General features: G+C 40.0%; 1 protein-coding gene across 6 annotated transcripts in view; it reads left to right on the top strand.

Moving 5' to 3' along the window:
• The window catches only part of LYRM9 (LYR motif containing 9), a 32,752-nt gene that overhangs the window by 6,421 nt on the left and 11,585 nt on the right, over positions 1-14,746 (top strand). For 4 of the 6 annotated variants that reach the window (XM_084492773.1, XM_084492776.1, XM_084492772.1 and 1 more), the window contains exon 2: positions 4,758-4,830. The gene's annotated coding sequence lies outside the window, so the exon portion shown is untranslated. Of the gene's footprint in view, positions 1-126; positions 228-4,757; positions 4,831-14,746 lie in introns of all 6 variants that reach the window. The other 2 variants (XM_084492775.1, XM_084492774.1) reach the window with 1 other exon arrangement.

The following is a 14,746-nucleotide window of genomic DNA, read 5'->3' as shown; positions in this document are numbered from 1 at the left end:
GTCATCTTACACAATTAAAACTATGCAAATAACTTGCCTAATTTCCCATTCTTGAAATGCTTGCAGACAAATTACTACTTTTTAAAAAGCATTTCATATTGAAAATGCTCTTTTTTTTGTTGTTAGGACTTTGAGTTCTGACTTTATGCATTGACCCAAGAAGTCAATTATAAATGTATGTTGCTGCCCGCTTGCTAGTTTCAGGCGCTCTGGCTGTGATTGCCCTGGTAAGAAGCAGTATGTTGTATGTTTGTTTCCTGGTTTGAGTGATCGCTGAAGTATTTGTATCATAAGCATCAATTTTAAAGTTCAGTGTGTTTAGGATTGTGACTTTATCACTTTCTCAGTACTTGTACTAGAAAAGCACAACTGCAGAAATTTTCATCCCAAATAAAAAAGACTGGACAAAAGATGTAAGAACGTTTAGAAATCTTTCCTCTTCTCTAATCATGGTGTCATTAATTCTACCTTCCAGTCTTCAGTCTGCTTTCTAGTTGGGAAGGTGCATGCTTAAATCTTCCACATCCTGGAAAATGCTTGAGCTTAATTTTAAGCATGTGCATGAGTTACATTAGTTAATTGACTCAGAGCTATTTGCTGAAATCCTGCACGGTGTCTGGCCGAATTGGAATCGCAATATCAATACTGCGGCAAATAAGGTACACACAGCTGTCTGGCTTTGCTCTCAACTTATCGCTGCTTTTGACTTGTAGTCATTTTCTGGTATACAATTGAAATCAAACTATTTTTTTAATGCGCCGAAATGTATTAAGTTACACAAAAGAATCCATGTTCTAGTAATCCTGCATATATACAGGAAAGGAGCACCGAGCGTGCGTGGCAGATGGTTTCAAAGGAAATCCTCGAGAGCTAGGATTAAAAAGCAATTTTCAGCAAGTTTAAAATGGGTCTCCATATTTGGGTCACGGATGTTAACTCTTTCATTGCAAACAAGTGAGGAGGAAATCTCGTAGGTTCATTATGGAAGTGTTTTTCTTGATCAAAGCTGACCAGTGTGCCGTGCCGAAGGAGGAAATGAGAACGTCGGTTGCTTCTGTTCCTAGCCCTGCGCTTCTAACCACAGTGGGAAGCGGAGGTGCAGCGTGCAGAGCCAGTGGCATGTTGCGAGTTCATGGGACTGATGCAACTAACAAACATTGGCAGCTTGTTTGAAAATAATGTATATGTGGCTTCAATTTTTTCTGCCCACCCACACAAATTTACATAACGATAAACATATATTGCGGACTGAAAATACTCAGGGATTTTTTTGTTGTTCAGAAATTGGAATTTTCCAGGACACCCAAGGTATAAAGGTTAAGGTACCTCAGTGCTATTTTACTTCAAATTTCTGAACTCTGTTCCTGCCTCTGACAGCTTTTATTAATTTAATTGGTCTTTAGATCAGATTTTTGTATTTTTATGCCTCAGACATTTGTGGGTAATCCTGTTTCGTTCTCCTACCCATCATTTTTCATTTTAAACTTTGTGATATACGATTTCTGGTATGTTAGAAATACCAGGTTTCTACCTGGTTTCGTACAACAAATTGTATTTGGTTTTGAAATTTGCAACACTGAATATTGAAATCTTACTATAATTTCAATATAGTATTTTCTATTTCTTTTGGACAAGTTTGATCTATTATAAATAAACAATTGAGCAGCAATACAAGAATGTTTTGTTCAGTCCTACACAGAAGTGAACATGTGCTCAGAGTTTTGCTTGGAAGTATGGCTGTGCTGACAAATACAAACAAGCCTGTGTTTCCTCAGACATTGGTTTAGGGAGCACATTATTTATTTTTAAAATCAAGCTACATTTGGTTATATTCTAACATAAACAGCACCACGCAAGCAGTGTTCCAGGCTGCAGCTGTTTACATCGGTGGTGTTTGAATAACCAGAAATATTGCCAGTGTGATGCGTGAAAACGAGCGCTTGGTATTCTGAGACAAGACAAGGCACCGAGTCTGTAGCTGGTATAAAACACGCAGCAAGTTGGAGATTATTGGCTTTAGCCAACTTACACCAGCTAGTAAACATATTAGGAGTGTAATTCGCATGTCGGTGCTCCTTTGTACGCTTCTCACAATGTAAAGGAAAGTTGTTTGATATGGAATAACTTCTTTTAAAGACTTCTATATTTTCAAGGCAGAAATTAAGGTTAGACCGTAAGCAATATTTATCACTAAACGTGACGTGCGGTAACTGCGATTATTTTGTGTTCCCCAAGCTAGGGTGTATTTTGAATAGACTTGGACAGCTTTCGGAGCGGAAGTGCCTGATGCTCTGCTAAGTGAATTATAGAATTAATTGCTGGTTTAAATTTCAGCCCATGGAGAAGTTAATTGCGTTCCTCTTTGGCTATTATATTAGCCACATGTTAACAGCAAAGGACAATGTACTTCTGAAAGGGCATCGTAAATGTCCTACTGGGATAACTAACTGCAGACATATCTACAAACTGTTAATTAACAAGGCTAAATAAGAGGTTTTCTACAGCACTGATGTAAGATACTTCAAAGTTCCTACCTGCTATTTAGAAAAGAAAATTCAGCTGATGGATGAAAATAACATCCAGGTATTTGTCAGCACTCCGTTCTTCTACCAGGACTGGAAGGCCTCAGTGGGCTCACCACTGGCTTTTAACTGAAGTTGAATCTGCTCTTCTGGGTCCTTGTTTTCAATCTCCTATGAGAAATTTATCTGTGAACATCTTGAAAGAAGCTGTCTCATCATATCAGTCTTACCAGGTGTTTTTATTTGTTGTATTTATTAGTTCAGATTATTAGTCCAGCAAAAGAGAAATTTAGTTGTTTTTTTTTTTAGGGGTAATGATTGGCTCTTCAAATTCTTGAGGCATCAAGGCAAGGACTAAGCATAAAGAATATGTGCAGTAATGAATAAGAACATAAATTTGCAAATTAGAGGCAGAATTCTGCATCTCTGGTAAGACAATTAGGGTGAGAGAGGTTATGAGGGACTCGAAAATGAAAGCAGGTTGTCCTGTATTTATGTAATGGAAGGGAGAGGCAGAACGGGAATGTGAAGAGAAGACTGACAGACAAAGCAGTGGGTTAGGAATGTGTTTTTGTGGCATGGATGAGCAGTAGTAGGGCAACACTGAGCCCAGGGAAAGGGGCACTGGCTGCTAATGATGCAGGCTGAGAAAATGGGTGGCAGCGGGAGCTGTGTGGGTGGATGGCAAAGGCTTTGCTCAGATGCCTTGTAAGAAGGGAGGCATAGGCCTTGGCTGCAAACAAAGCATCTCCTACAATCACAACTAAAGTGCAATTTTGAATGCTTCAATTCTTGGAACCGACATTTTTCCAATTTATATTCCTTCAGTGAATAATTATGGGTGCCCATAGATACTAAAAAATAAGTATCCCAAGCTGTTGTCAGCCATTATGTGACCAAGTTATGATATTCTTAATTGAAAAAATTCTGGATTTTCACCCTTGCCAATAGTTGTCTCTGATCGAAATTCTGTAAATGTCTGCATCTGTAAATCAGATTTTTCAAAAACTTCTGTCTGTCACAGGAAGGCACAATAAGTCAGCCCAGGTTCTTCTGTCATGGGTGTCTTCAGGGCTTTTGTTTCAAGTTTGTTTTATGAAAGTTTGTGGAGTAGCAGATGACCTGAGTAATTCTTGATCCGTTTGTCTTTGGATAGCCAGTACAGTTCTCTCTCAAGTTCAGTGAAGTTAACTTCTAACTAAAGGAATTAGCGTTGACTTCAGAGAATTTGTCTCCTTGATTCTCTTATAGTGCCATCAAATATTTGATAAAGCAGGAATTTCTTGTAGAGCCACATGTCCATACGCAGTGGAAGGAGGGGTGAGCTAATGCAGAAAACTAAACTGTTACAGAGGCAGGTGGAGAAGAGGCCTGAATTCCCCTGTTAGGACTGAATGTGAGTCATCCAGCAACAACAGCAAGGTGCAACTCCAAAGCAATATGGCATACTGTTAAAATGTTTAAAAATAGTATAAAAGGGAAGATTCTCAGATGCTGTTTGTCTGATATAATGTAGAACATTTATGCAGCTCTGTTTGTTGTGCATTGCTTGTTTTCAGTTAAAATAGCAACTGTCAAGGAAGTCATTTCTAGTTTTCTGCAGCCTTCTGGCAGCTAACTTCTAAAAGCAAGGGCTGGTGCTGCAAATCAGGTATTGAAGAAGTTATTCCTCTGCTCCTTCCTGCAGAAGGGCACTTGAGCGCTTTGAGATGAGATTGCAGCGCTGTGGCAGTGGAATGCCAAATGACCGTGTAGGCCTAGAAGTTCTTGAATTTTACTCAGAAGCTGCTGGGTTGTCCCACTGTTGAAGCATGTTTTTTTCCAAAGCAGTGTTCTGCTGTTACAAATATGTAATTCTCTGTGAAATTATCATTTTACAAAGTTCTGAGTACTAGAAACTGTGGTTCTTTAAAATAGTTAAGAGTTTCTGCAGGTAAGAAAGTATTTAACGGGAAATATTGAAACTTTGGTTCCACTGAGTGCTTTGGAATTACTCTTCTTATATTTTGTAGTATATATTTATTAAAAAGTGTTTTGAGTAGATTACTGAAAGCAATAACCCATTCATCTCAAGGCCATGAATTCATGGGTAATGTAACTAGTTAAGTGAAAGCTTATGTGCTGGTGAATTTGAAATGTGTGCTGTGGATGGGCTCCTCTGCACTTCTTTATTGATGGTACTTTAAGTAGTGAGTTGGGGAGAACCAGGTAATGAAAATTGATTCTTCTCTGCAGGTCTCTTGCTTGCTGTTGGACTTCGACAGACCTAATCCGTGAAGATAATTAAAGTTCCTTTGCTTTGAATGCTGTAAGTGATTATTTTTTTTTCTTTTGGTTTTATGGAAATCATTAGGAGCCTATTTGCCCCATGTAGGGAAAAAGGCGAAAATGTGAAATCACGAACAAATGGTAGAAATGGAGCTGATGCAATTTGTTAAAGCTGTGCATGTTTGCAGGAGCAATTTCCAAATAGTGTTTTGTATTCAGGAACACCCCTATTTTCCTTCCAGCCATGCTGACAAATACGGTAGCAGAACCTCAATTCTAAATTGTCCGTAAAGATGCCAAATGGAGCAATATTTTCATGTGTTTATCAAGATTACAACTGGATCAGTAATTTCAGCATCTTGGACGAAATCTGCTCTTCCTGTGTGTCTTGTATTTAGTTGAGAATAAACACCTGGAATATTGGTATTGTGCCTTAGCCAGAACATTCCCATAGGGAGGGGATAAAACTTGAACGGAAAAACTTTGTTAATGATATAGGGTGGTGGCCCTTGCTGTTATTTAGCATAACAGTTGTTTGAGCTTCAGGTGCAGTGATGACATAGCAGAAGACATTTGAAATATGTCCTTACCATTTAAGACTTCTCACGGTAGTAGACCTGCCTGCTTCAAAGCCTGTAAATGTGGAAGCATGGCTTCTGGAGCATCTGGGGTGTACCTTCTGTAGTATATGGGATCCAGCAATTGGCCGCTGGGCTGTTGCGGGGAGGCAGCATATGGGTGGGAGGCTGGAAGCAGAACGCCATGTTTCTGACCTTGTTTCAGCATCGCTTTAGTATTCTTAGGATACAGCTCTCTGCTGATTTGATCACTTACGTATGTTGCTAATGGCGTGTCTTATTTCTATGAGAGTGTTCCTACTGACTTTGGGGAAAAAATAGGGGTACGAAGAGCTCTTTGCATGTGTTTTTTGGTACAAGAATAATAAATGTTCTACATGCCAGAAAATTGTCTTTAAAACAAAGTTGGAACACGTTACATAGCCAACATCTGCACCTGGCGTAGTTATTAAGAGAGTATTTGGCATAGATGCTGACCTATTTTCTGCCAAGAGAGCTTGCCGATACAGTTGTTCAGGGATGAAGATGAGATGATGGCTTTTCCTCTTTGGTTCACTAAAACCATTTCCTTGATCAGTTAAAGTCAAAATCTTGTTAGCAAGGAAAATGTTTGATTTTTTAGTATCAGAGTTTACTTAATGGTTAATCAGACTATTTATAACCAGCCACACTGAGGTTATTCTAGCATATCATTCAGTTCCAATGGCAGACACATTGCATATGGGTTGCCATTTTGATGGCTTTGAATGGTAATATGACCCATAAAAACCAAAGCATAATATGCAAACTGATTTTTCTGGCCTACTCTGTTCTTGATGCCATCTGCTTTAGGATGGAAATGAGCCTGTTCAAAATGTGGTCTGCCAGTTTTAAGCAGAGTGGTTGTGCCAGTCACAGATGGATTTAAAAGAATAGCCTCATGTAAACAAGAAAAGAAAGGAAGATTCTCCCGAGAGCAGGAAGCTCTACTTTAAAGTATGGCTGTTAAATCCTGTGGCCTGTGGAACATCCATCAGACCCTTCTGTGAATGCTTCATAAGGATTAAGTAAACTCAAGTGACTTTCTAACACCAAGAATAACCCCTCAGCTTCCAAATGCTGCTATCCTACCACCGCTGCCTTCTATTGCTGTTACCTGTAATAGAGGAAACTGCAGGAAGCTGACAGTAGCTGTCAAGTATGTGCAGTACATTCACGCAGCAAAATCAATTACGGTATATTATTTTGTAAGCTTTGAAGAAATGTGTTTTTAATCCGTTATATGAATCCTGCTGAAATTGTTGAATTCAGAACCCTGGACCACTATTTCTGAGTTCCTGCCTTTGACAATTAACAAAAATCTCTCTTGTAGGTGAAGGTGAGTGCCTATCTGCTCAAACTCTACTCAAAACTGAAGTGTTTCAGTTCCTAATTTTCACTGTAGTCAATGAGATCTCAGTCTTCTACTCAATTTGAGAGCCTGAGCTTTGTAGTTTCAGATTCAATGACCTTGTCATATGTGTAACCACAAGTGTGTCTTGGTACTATTTATAATTCAGAGAAATGCATTAAGTGATTTTCACTGGTGAGGAATATAGACTATATAAGTCTCTCCTTTTTTTTCCCCCTCTTTAAATAGATTACATTGTTTGAGCTACAATTTGCTTTTGCAGTAGGGAAGAATGTAAAAGGAGGCACTCATCAATGAATTTCATGTTCTTGACACTTGAACATCCCTCTCAAGTCCTCTTTAAGTCTTTTATTTGCAGGCTAAGTAAACACCAATTTCAGTGATGTCTCATCTACTCCCTTTAATTACTGCTGTTGAGAGAAAGTTTCTGCCGATGCAAATGTGCTATTTTGTCATGTCACATCAAACTGCATCAGCCTTATATTTAGGAACAGAAAGAGGGGGAGGCAGAGACAGGATGTGGCTACAAATGGAACCAAAGGGTTTTCTTAAATACAGGCTGAAAATAGACAATTGAGGCAGTGATGCTTTTTCAAGCATAAATCCATGAAAGGGAAAATCAAGTCTGTGACGACAGAGATGAAAAGCAGGCTAGGGGTGTGAGAAGAGGGAGCTCTAGATGAAGGCATGGGCTGGTGTCAGGGAAAAGCTGATGAACTCATGCAAGCACCCTTTGCATCGACAGATGGATGTGAAGTGGCTTTAGAATGTCAGACCGCATACAGCTGCTCTTCTTCCTTCTGTGCTGGCTAAAAAAGTTCTGGCTGTGCTTCTCTCCGGCTGGTTGCAGGGCATGCTACCTGCCCTTTGTAATCCTCTCTCCTTCAGTTCTCAGAGCTGGACTGGTTGGTTGCTTCTCAACCTGACTTATTTTGATTGGAGAGAGGAAAAAAATAATTCCTGGTCTTCACTACCTCTGCTGTCTCAGCTGAAGCCAGTCACTTGCAGAAACAGGCCTACGTAAACACGGCTGGGTTCTCATTACCCGATTATTTTATTGATCTGTTATTACATGCTGCTTTGATCTCCTCCAGGGATTATTCATTAGATTTCTTTTCTCAAAGCATTATCACATTCCCAAGACTAAAACCAGTATGGTGCAGAATGGCTCAGCTTTGTTCAATTCTTTGTGCCTGTTTGTGTGATGGCTGCATTTACTAATATTAGAAGAATTTCTTGTGGCTCTTGAGTCCACCCACAGAATTCCAAATATTTTCTGTGGCAGCTCAATATGTGGAAATTGAATGGTTTATTCACCACTATTTTTGTATGCATCTGTTAGGGCTTGTATCTTACTAGATTATTTTATATATATGTATATTTATATACATGTATATTTATATAATATATATAAGTATATTTATATACATATATATATATTGCCAGTGAGGTAACTGAACCAAGCCAATAATAGTAAAGAAAAAGGAAAAATTTGCTGAATTAACTAGAAAGAAATGGAAGGAAAAACTGTGAGGAGGCAAATAAAATTTGTGAATAATGATATATATTGCATTTCAGTTAAACCACAGTGCAATTATATTAAATCATTATTTTTAAAGTGTACCTCAGAAGCAACTGGTGATTTTGGAGGTAATGTTTTTGTCCCCAAGGACAGTCGAAATGCAGTAGAAGTTGAGAAGTCTGTATACTTACAACATTAACAGATGTGAAACAAGCAGGATGTCAAACTGAAGCAAGGCAGGTTGAGGTACAACACTCTTCATAGTTAAATATTTTCAGTCCTCCCAGTCTGTAAAAATATCAAATATATTGATGCTGTAATCCAAACTCAATTTTTGAATTCTTTACAGCAGGAAAATAACCGCCTGTGGTGCTCAATCCATACGCACAGAGAAGCCTGGGGGGAACAAGGCAACGAGAGGTTTGCCTCAGGCAGCTCATGTACAAGGCTGGGGGCATGTGGGTGGCGTACTCTAGGCACTCAAGGTGGACAGGCTCAGGAATGGGAAACGCAACACACTACCGATCACTCATAGTCTGAGACGTAAGAGGCTTATGTCTTCAACTTGGTTGCAATATTTGGTGTTCTGTCTCGTGAATTTTATATTGGTAAATGCACCCTCGGTCCGTGGCATCTGACCAGACTGTAAATGGAAGTGGAACAGCAGCCTGGGTGTGCATCCTCCAGTAGTGGAGGGAGGAGGTGAGAAAGTCCTGTAGAGATTCTGGCAATACTTAAAGCAGTAATTTGTATGTTATTTCTTATTTTTCTTTTTCTATTTTTTTCCCCAACACCTAAGACAATCACACCTAATTATTTTCTTCTCATGACTTTAACTCACAAGAAAATTAAAAAAGCCACAGTAAACTCTATGTTTTTCATAACAAAAAATGGAGTTCTATTGTACTTTTTCAAAGCAAATCACAAATATTAAATGGGGAAGCAGAAAGATAGCTGTTTGTTTTATAGTTGCTATGTTTATTTTGAACTGAATAAGTCTGGAAAGTACTGGATAAAACTGCAGATCAAATGAAAAGACTCCATAAGCTTTCTCCAGATTGTTCATCAAAAAGCACCCAATTGACAACACTGCAACAAGAAAATGCTTTTAATTAATGTCTTCAGTTAAAGGCAAAGCATTGTGGCTCTCTTAAATATATTATTAAATCTGTATTGTTTAGATAATAGGATGGGGAAAGACGCTTGCACTGAGTGCTGTGTCAAATTCATCAGGGCGTGTTTTAATTCTAGTTCACTTGCTGGATTTCACAGCTATTTGTCTGGGTATTGGGGTAATTTGGAGGGTTGAGTAAAGCTAGATGACTGTAATGAACTCATTTTGTCTTTGACTCATTCTGGCAAAAAAAAAAAGCGCTATTTACGGGGTATTTTGTATTGTTAAGACTTCTGTTCCTCCTGTCTCTCAAACTTTCTCTGGGCCACTGTCTTTGTGCCATCACCAATAATTACATCAAATTAATTCAGCATAATTGAGTTAATTATTAGCACTGAAGGTTAGCAACATGACTTCAATTGAACCGAAGCTTTTATCCTCTTTTCCTGAGGTTTCACAAAATGTAAACAAATCTGAATCATGGCTGAAACCAAAGGCAGCTCCCTCTCCATGAGGTGCTTTTGTCATTCAGAAGAGCTGTCCTGCCATGTGCTGTCTGCTGCGATGGGAGAAGCATACTCTGCCATTCTGTATCAACACCCAAATACTTACAAAAAAAAGAAATATATGAATCGCCTCAGAACCATTCCATCAAAATCCAGACAGATCAATCACTAACAGAAATTCAGATATGTAGAGGATATCGAAACTGGTTTATCTGGCAAGCATCAAAAGAATTAGGATGTAGATTCCAAAGATTCAGGGGATTGTTTTCTGAGTTAGGGATGTTAGGGATGAATCACTTGAGAGGCATAGTCAGCAGCATGATTCCCTGTATGAGGTACTAGTGTGAGAATCGGAGGATAGGATTCCTGATCCCAGCACAAGCCGCTCCATTTCCTGGAGCACATTTTCTTTTCAGGATGTTTTTCCTCATACAGATCCAAGATGCTAGAGTTGGCTGTTTACACATCCATGGTCTGGGCGTAACGCAATGGGATATTTGAATTCTCAGCGTTTGCTTTCTGATCTCATCTAAACAAAGGGCATGACTCTGCTGTGAGGCTGGATGGCAAACAGCCTTCTTCCACATGGGGTGGGCAGAGGCTGTTCTAGCGCTATGAGAGCTATGCTGCCAGTGGGGCCTGAGCATGTACTGCAGATTTCTTCAAGTCAGTGTTGCTGTGCCAGCCTGTTGACATCACTGCAGGTCTGATCAGTGGGCTTAGGAAGCCTATTCAGAATGAACAAAACTGTTTCCTTCCAGCATGCGGTGTTTGCTTCCCTTTTGGAAGCCCATCTTAACCCAGAGTAGGAGAGAAGCAGCAAGGACTGAGCAAGGATCCCTTTCTTTGCAATAAGCTTATTGAAAGCCATAGTTTTCCTTGTTTTTCTTACCAAGCAGGTGGTCTTTCAGTTAGGCTAGGCCAGGGAGAGTGACAGTAAAATTTCTAGGAAAACTTGAGATATGGCTTTAAGACCTCTCGAATATTCCTAAGATATGGTGGGCATTTGGCCACGTGATTAACTGTTGGTATGGTAACAATCCCTGATTAGTGAACTGTGCAAATTAAAATCCCCCTTAAGAGGCTAAACACTCTCAGACTTAAATGTTCTGTAACACTGCTGCTTGTAAGCATTTCTCCCATGGACGGGCCTGGATTTTGCTCAAGGTGCTGTGGGTCAAATTCATCTGGAGTACGATTCTGCCACTGGCAGGGTTTACACCATGGAAGGTTTGGGCACAGGTCATTACTTGGATTGAGGGCAAAGGACTGGAAGATGCTAAATCGCAGCAGGTGGGGGTTGGGATAATGAGATGGCAAGTTGGTCTTCGTGCTGCTGTAAAGGATGATATAAATTAGGAAGGACGATTACAGGGCAACCCGCAGATACCAGGGCATTGTCCGAGCACCATTGTGATTAGTTTGGGATTGTGTGTGGATAGGATGAGAAAGGTGGTGCTGCAGTACATCAGTAAAATAAGAAGTGACACTGCAAAGCCCTCCTGTAGTGTAGATTTTACTCCCTTGTAGGCTGGGTGTGGTATTTGCACTGAAGGAATGCTGAGAGACCTACTTTGGGCATTCTTGGTTTTAAGTAAAAAGCTTATATTAGCCTTTGGTCTATAGTGAGAGTCATGGTGACTTTTTTGCTTTTTCTCAAAACCTGACTCTTTATGTTGTCATCACTTTGTCCTTCTATTGAACTTGTGCACTTTTATTTTCCCAGTTAGAGTCCTTTCTACACTAAATGGTAGCAGCTTGTTTGAATTACATGTTTTTACTCTTTTGCTAAAAAAAATAAAACAAGATAGGCTAGTTTTGCCCAAGCAATCCTGCTTTATCTTAAAACAAAATTAAAATTAATTTTGTACCAGTTTCAGTCCTGAATTGGATCAGGAAGCATGACAAAAGCATATGTAAAATTTGCCGATTCTTGAGGACCTACTTCTTCCAGACTTACATGACCCATAATTTATAAAACTAGCGCTTCACTTAAAGACAGCATGCATTCATTTGCACCCTTCAGAAGAACTTTCCTACCTTATGCTGCTAACTGGGTATCCTTGTTTTGTGTTTAATTGGAGGCTTCTTCAAAAATCTTCAGAGATTGAGAAAATATTAGGTGATATACGCCTATAATTACATCCTGAAAGTTGTTATACCAACTGTCACAACTGCACTAACTGTAGGGAGAGCCACTGGTGCTAAACTGGAACATGTCAAAGTGCAATATTTACAAGAAAGAGAGGAATGAACAGGCAGTTTTGTTTTAAAGCTGATGGTAGCAAGATCCAATTCAATTCATATTCAGGCATGATCTTGCCTATAAATACTTACAGATTTGGGCAGTAAGAACAAAATAAGTGTTGACAGCACTTCACTGAGCAGTTTACAGCTGGGAGGATAAAGTTCTTACAAGACGGCCTTTCAGAATTTTCTTTGCGCTTGGAAAAGTCACTGTTGGGAGAAAAAAGTGGAGAAGTTTGCATTGCACCTAAGCCAGAGAGATTCCTGTCTATTCCTCCATTGCTGCCCAAACTTGGCATTGGGTGAGCATGCTACAAAGAATATTTCTTCAATTAGTCTAAGCACATTCATTAATTATCCCCAACTGGGTAATCTGGCCTAAGTGTAGGAAGCGTGTTTCTTCCCTGGTGCTGGATTGGAAACGTCTCTGCCTAGTGGCGTTCAATAGCGCTAAGCCTCATGCTGGTGCTGTCACACTGCCCGAGGCATGTCCAGCCACTGGCGATTCCTTGTCACAAACCAGGTCTTTGGGATGTGTGGTTCAGCCAGCTGGTAATCTCCTGTATTCTCTGCTGGTGCTCTGTAATGCCACCTTTACAGCGCTGTCCTCAGCCCCCAGAACGTGCTGCTGGTGCACTCTCCTTTGACATTGCTCGATGTGCGAGGCAGAGAAGCAAAGCACAGAGCAGAGGAGAACAGAAATAGAAGTGAACAGAACAAAAATGTCTAGCTATCATCAGTCATGCAATAAGACATTACAGATCATATTTAGAAAGGACAGAATTCACAATAATGACAGGCCACAGCTCGTCAGAAACAATCACATCAAACCAGCAGATCTTAATAAAAGCTCAGCATGCTGGAGAGATGTGTTTATTACAATGGGATTTGAGCATTGTACATGCTCACCCATACAAGAGAGTATATCTACAGGGCAGGCCGCTGCCCAGAGCTGCAAGACATTCAATAATGCTCTGAGTGAATGTGATTTGGTCAGGACGGACGTTTGCTGGTTTGCCTAGGGCAGCAGAACCCACAGAGCTGGCCTTGAACACAGTGCAGTAGTCCCTCTCTGGTGACCTTCTAGGGAATAAAGAAAACACATTACGGATTAATAACCAGAGAAGAAGGCAGTTACTTCACTGAAGCAGGACAGCTCTGCCACTCTGCTGCAGGAAGTTGTAAATGTATTTTCACAAGGAAGCTGTGAAATGTGGAAGGGAAGACTAATGTAGCCACGTACAAAGACCAAAAAAAAAGAGTGAGGATCCTAGCGAGTAGCAGCAGTCTGCTCGGGTGTCGTCCTGGCCTGATGTCAGATCCTGAGCCAAGATGTTTTGTGGTTAAAGAGGTTTCAAGAGGCTTCCAATTTCATTCTTATTTTGGCAGCTTGATTATTACTTCCCTGCACAGAACATTTTTCCCGTTGCATTTTGCACAAACACCAATTCTGGAATCGGTATTCGTGCTGTTGTAAGTGGGCCCAGCAATGGCATGATGAGTCAGGTTACAGAGCTGGGCTATGAATCTTTAATATTAGGTTCACTATTTATTTTCAGTTTCTTTTTTCTTTTAGAGTCTATTATTGGGCACTTAGATTTTTATTTTCAAGGAGGACAAATAATTTTGACAGCTTAGATAATTGTACATGTTCCAAGTTCAGCACTGAATTCTCCAGATACCTAAAATCACGAAAAAATACTTTTTGGAAAAAAGAGAACAAAACAAGCTACTTCTGTTGTGCTTTGTGAGCATTCATACAGCTGTAAATATTCTGAAGCATTTTCCTAATTAAAACTAAACTAATACTGCTGAATAGATGCTTTGCAAGAGTTTTTCCTTTTTTGTTTTTTGACAAGGTTTGATTACTCAATCCTATTTTGCAAAATGCACTGTGTACATCTCAGAAATTTTTGATTGAGTTCAACCAAAGCCTACTAACAGCTGGGGAGACAGCGTAGTTTCCTTGAAGACGCAGTGGGCTCAACTGGTAACAGAATCTGCAGTGAGAGCATCAACACTGCTACCAGCTTTTGGACCACAGGCACCCTCAGTAACTTAGAGCCAACCGAGAGAAATAGAGTCGTACATTCCCACGTTAGAATGGTAAAGGCACAATACTCTGAAGGAGTAAGAAAACACACACCCAGCCTGTGTATGTGGGGTGAGCGCGAGGGGGAACAACCTTGAAACAGCAGCAGCTCAGGTAGTTCTTGAAGCTTTAACTCACATTTGAAGTCTCTGAAGCCCAGTTTTGGTGGCTGTTTAACTGTTCTGGAGGGACTGAGGTTGCAATTGTTGAGCCATAGGGATTTGCTTGAAAAACAGTTGCAGTAGCAGGAAAAAAAAAATATCTGAGAGCAGTGGCACAGTGTTGTATCGGTATCACGGGTTCAGGTATTCACAGGGTCAGTTGACAGGCGTGCTAATGCAGAGTGCAAGATTAATTGGCTTTGGTCAGCTTTTGCTTCACTATCTGAATATCATTATCAGGAACGTAAATGATTATGCTATGCAGCGAAATGCCACAATAGTCTCAGTGTCTCCTTTTATACTTGTCTCTTTTTAAACAGGGCTTTATCTAAATGCAAATGTGATT

The sequence above is a fragment of the Aythya ferina genome, assembly GCF_964211825.1.
Source record: "Aythya ferina genome assembly, chromosome: 19".
Taxonomy (NCBI): Eukaryota; Metazoa; Chordata; class Aves; order Anseriformes; family Anatidae; genus Aythya; species Aythya ferina.
The sequence above is the reverse complement of the archived record's forward strand: the minus strand, read 5'-3'. Positions and strand labels throughout refer to the sequence as shown.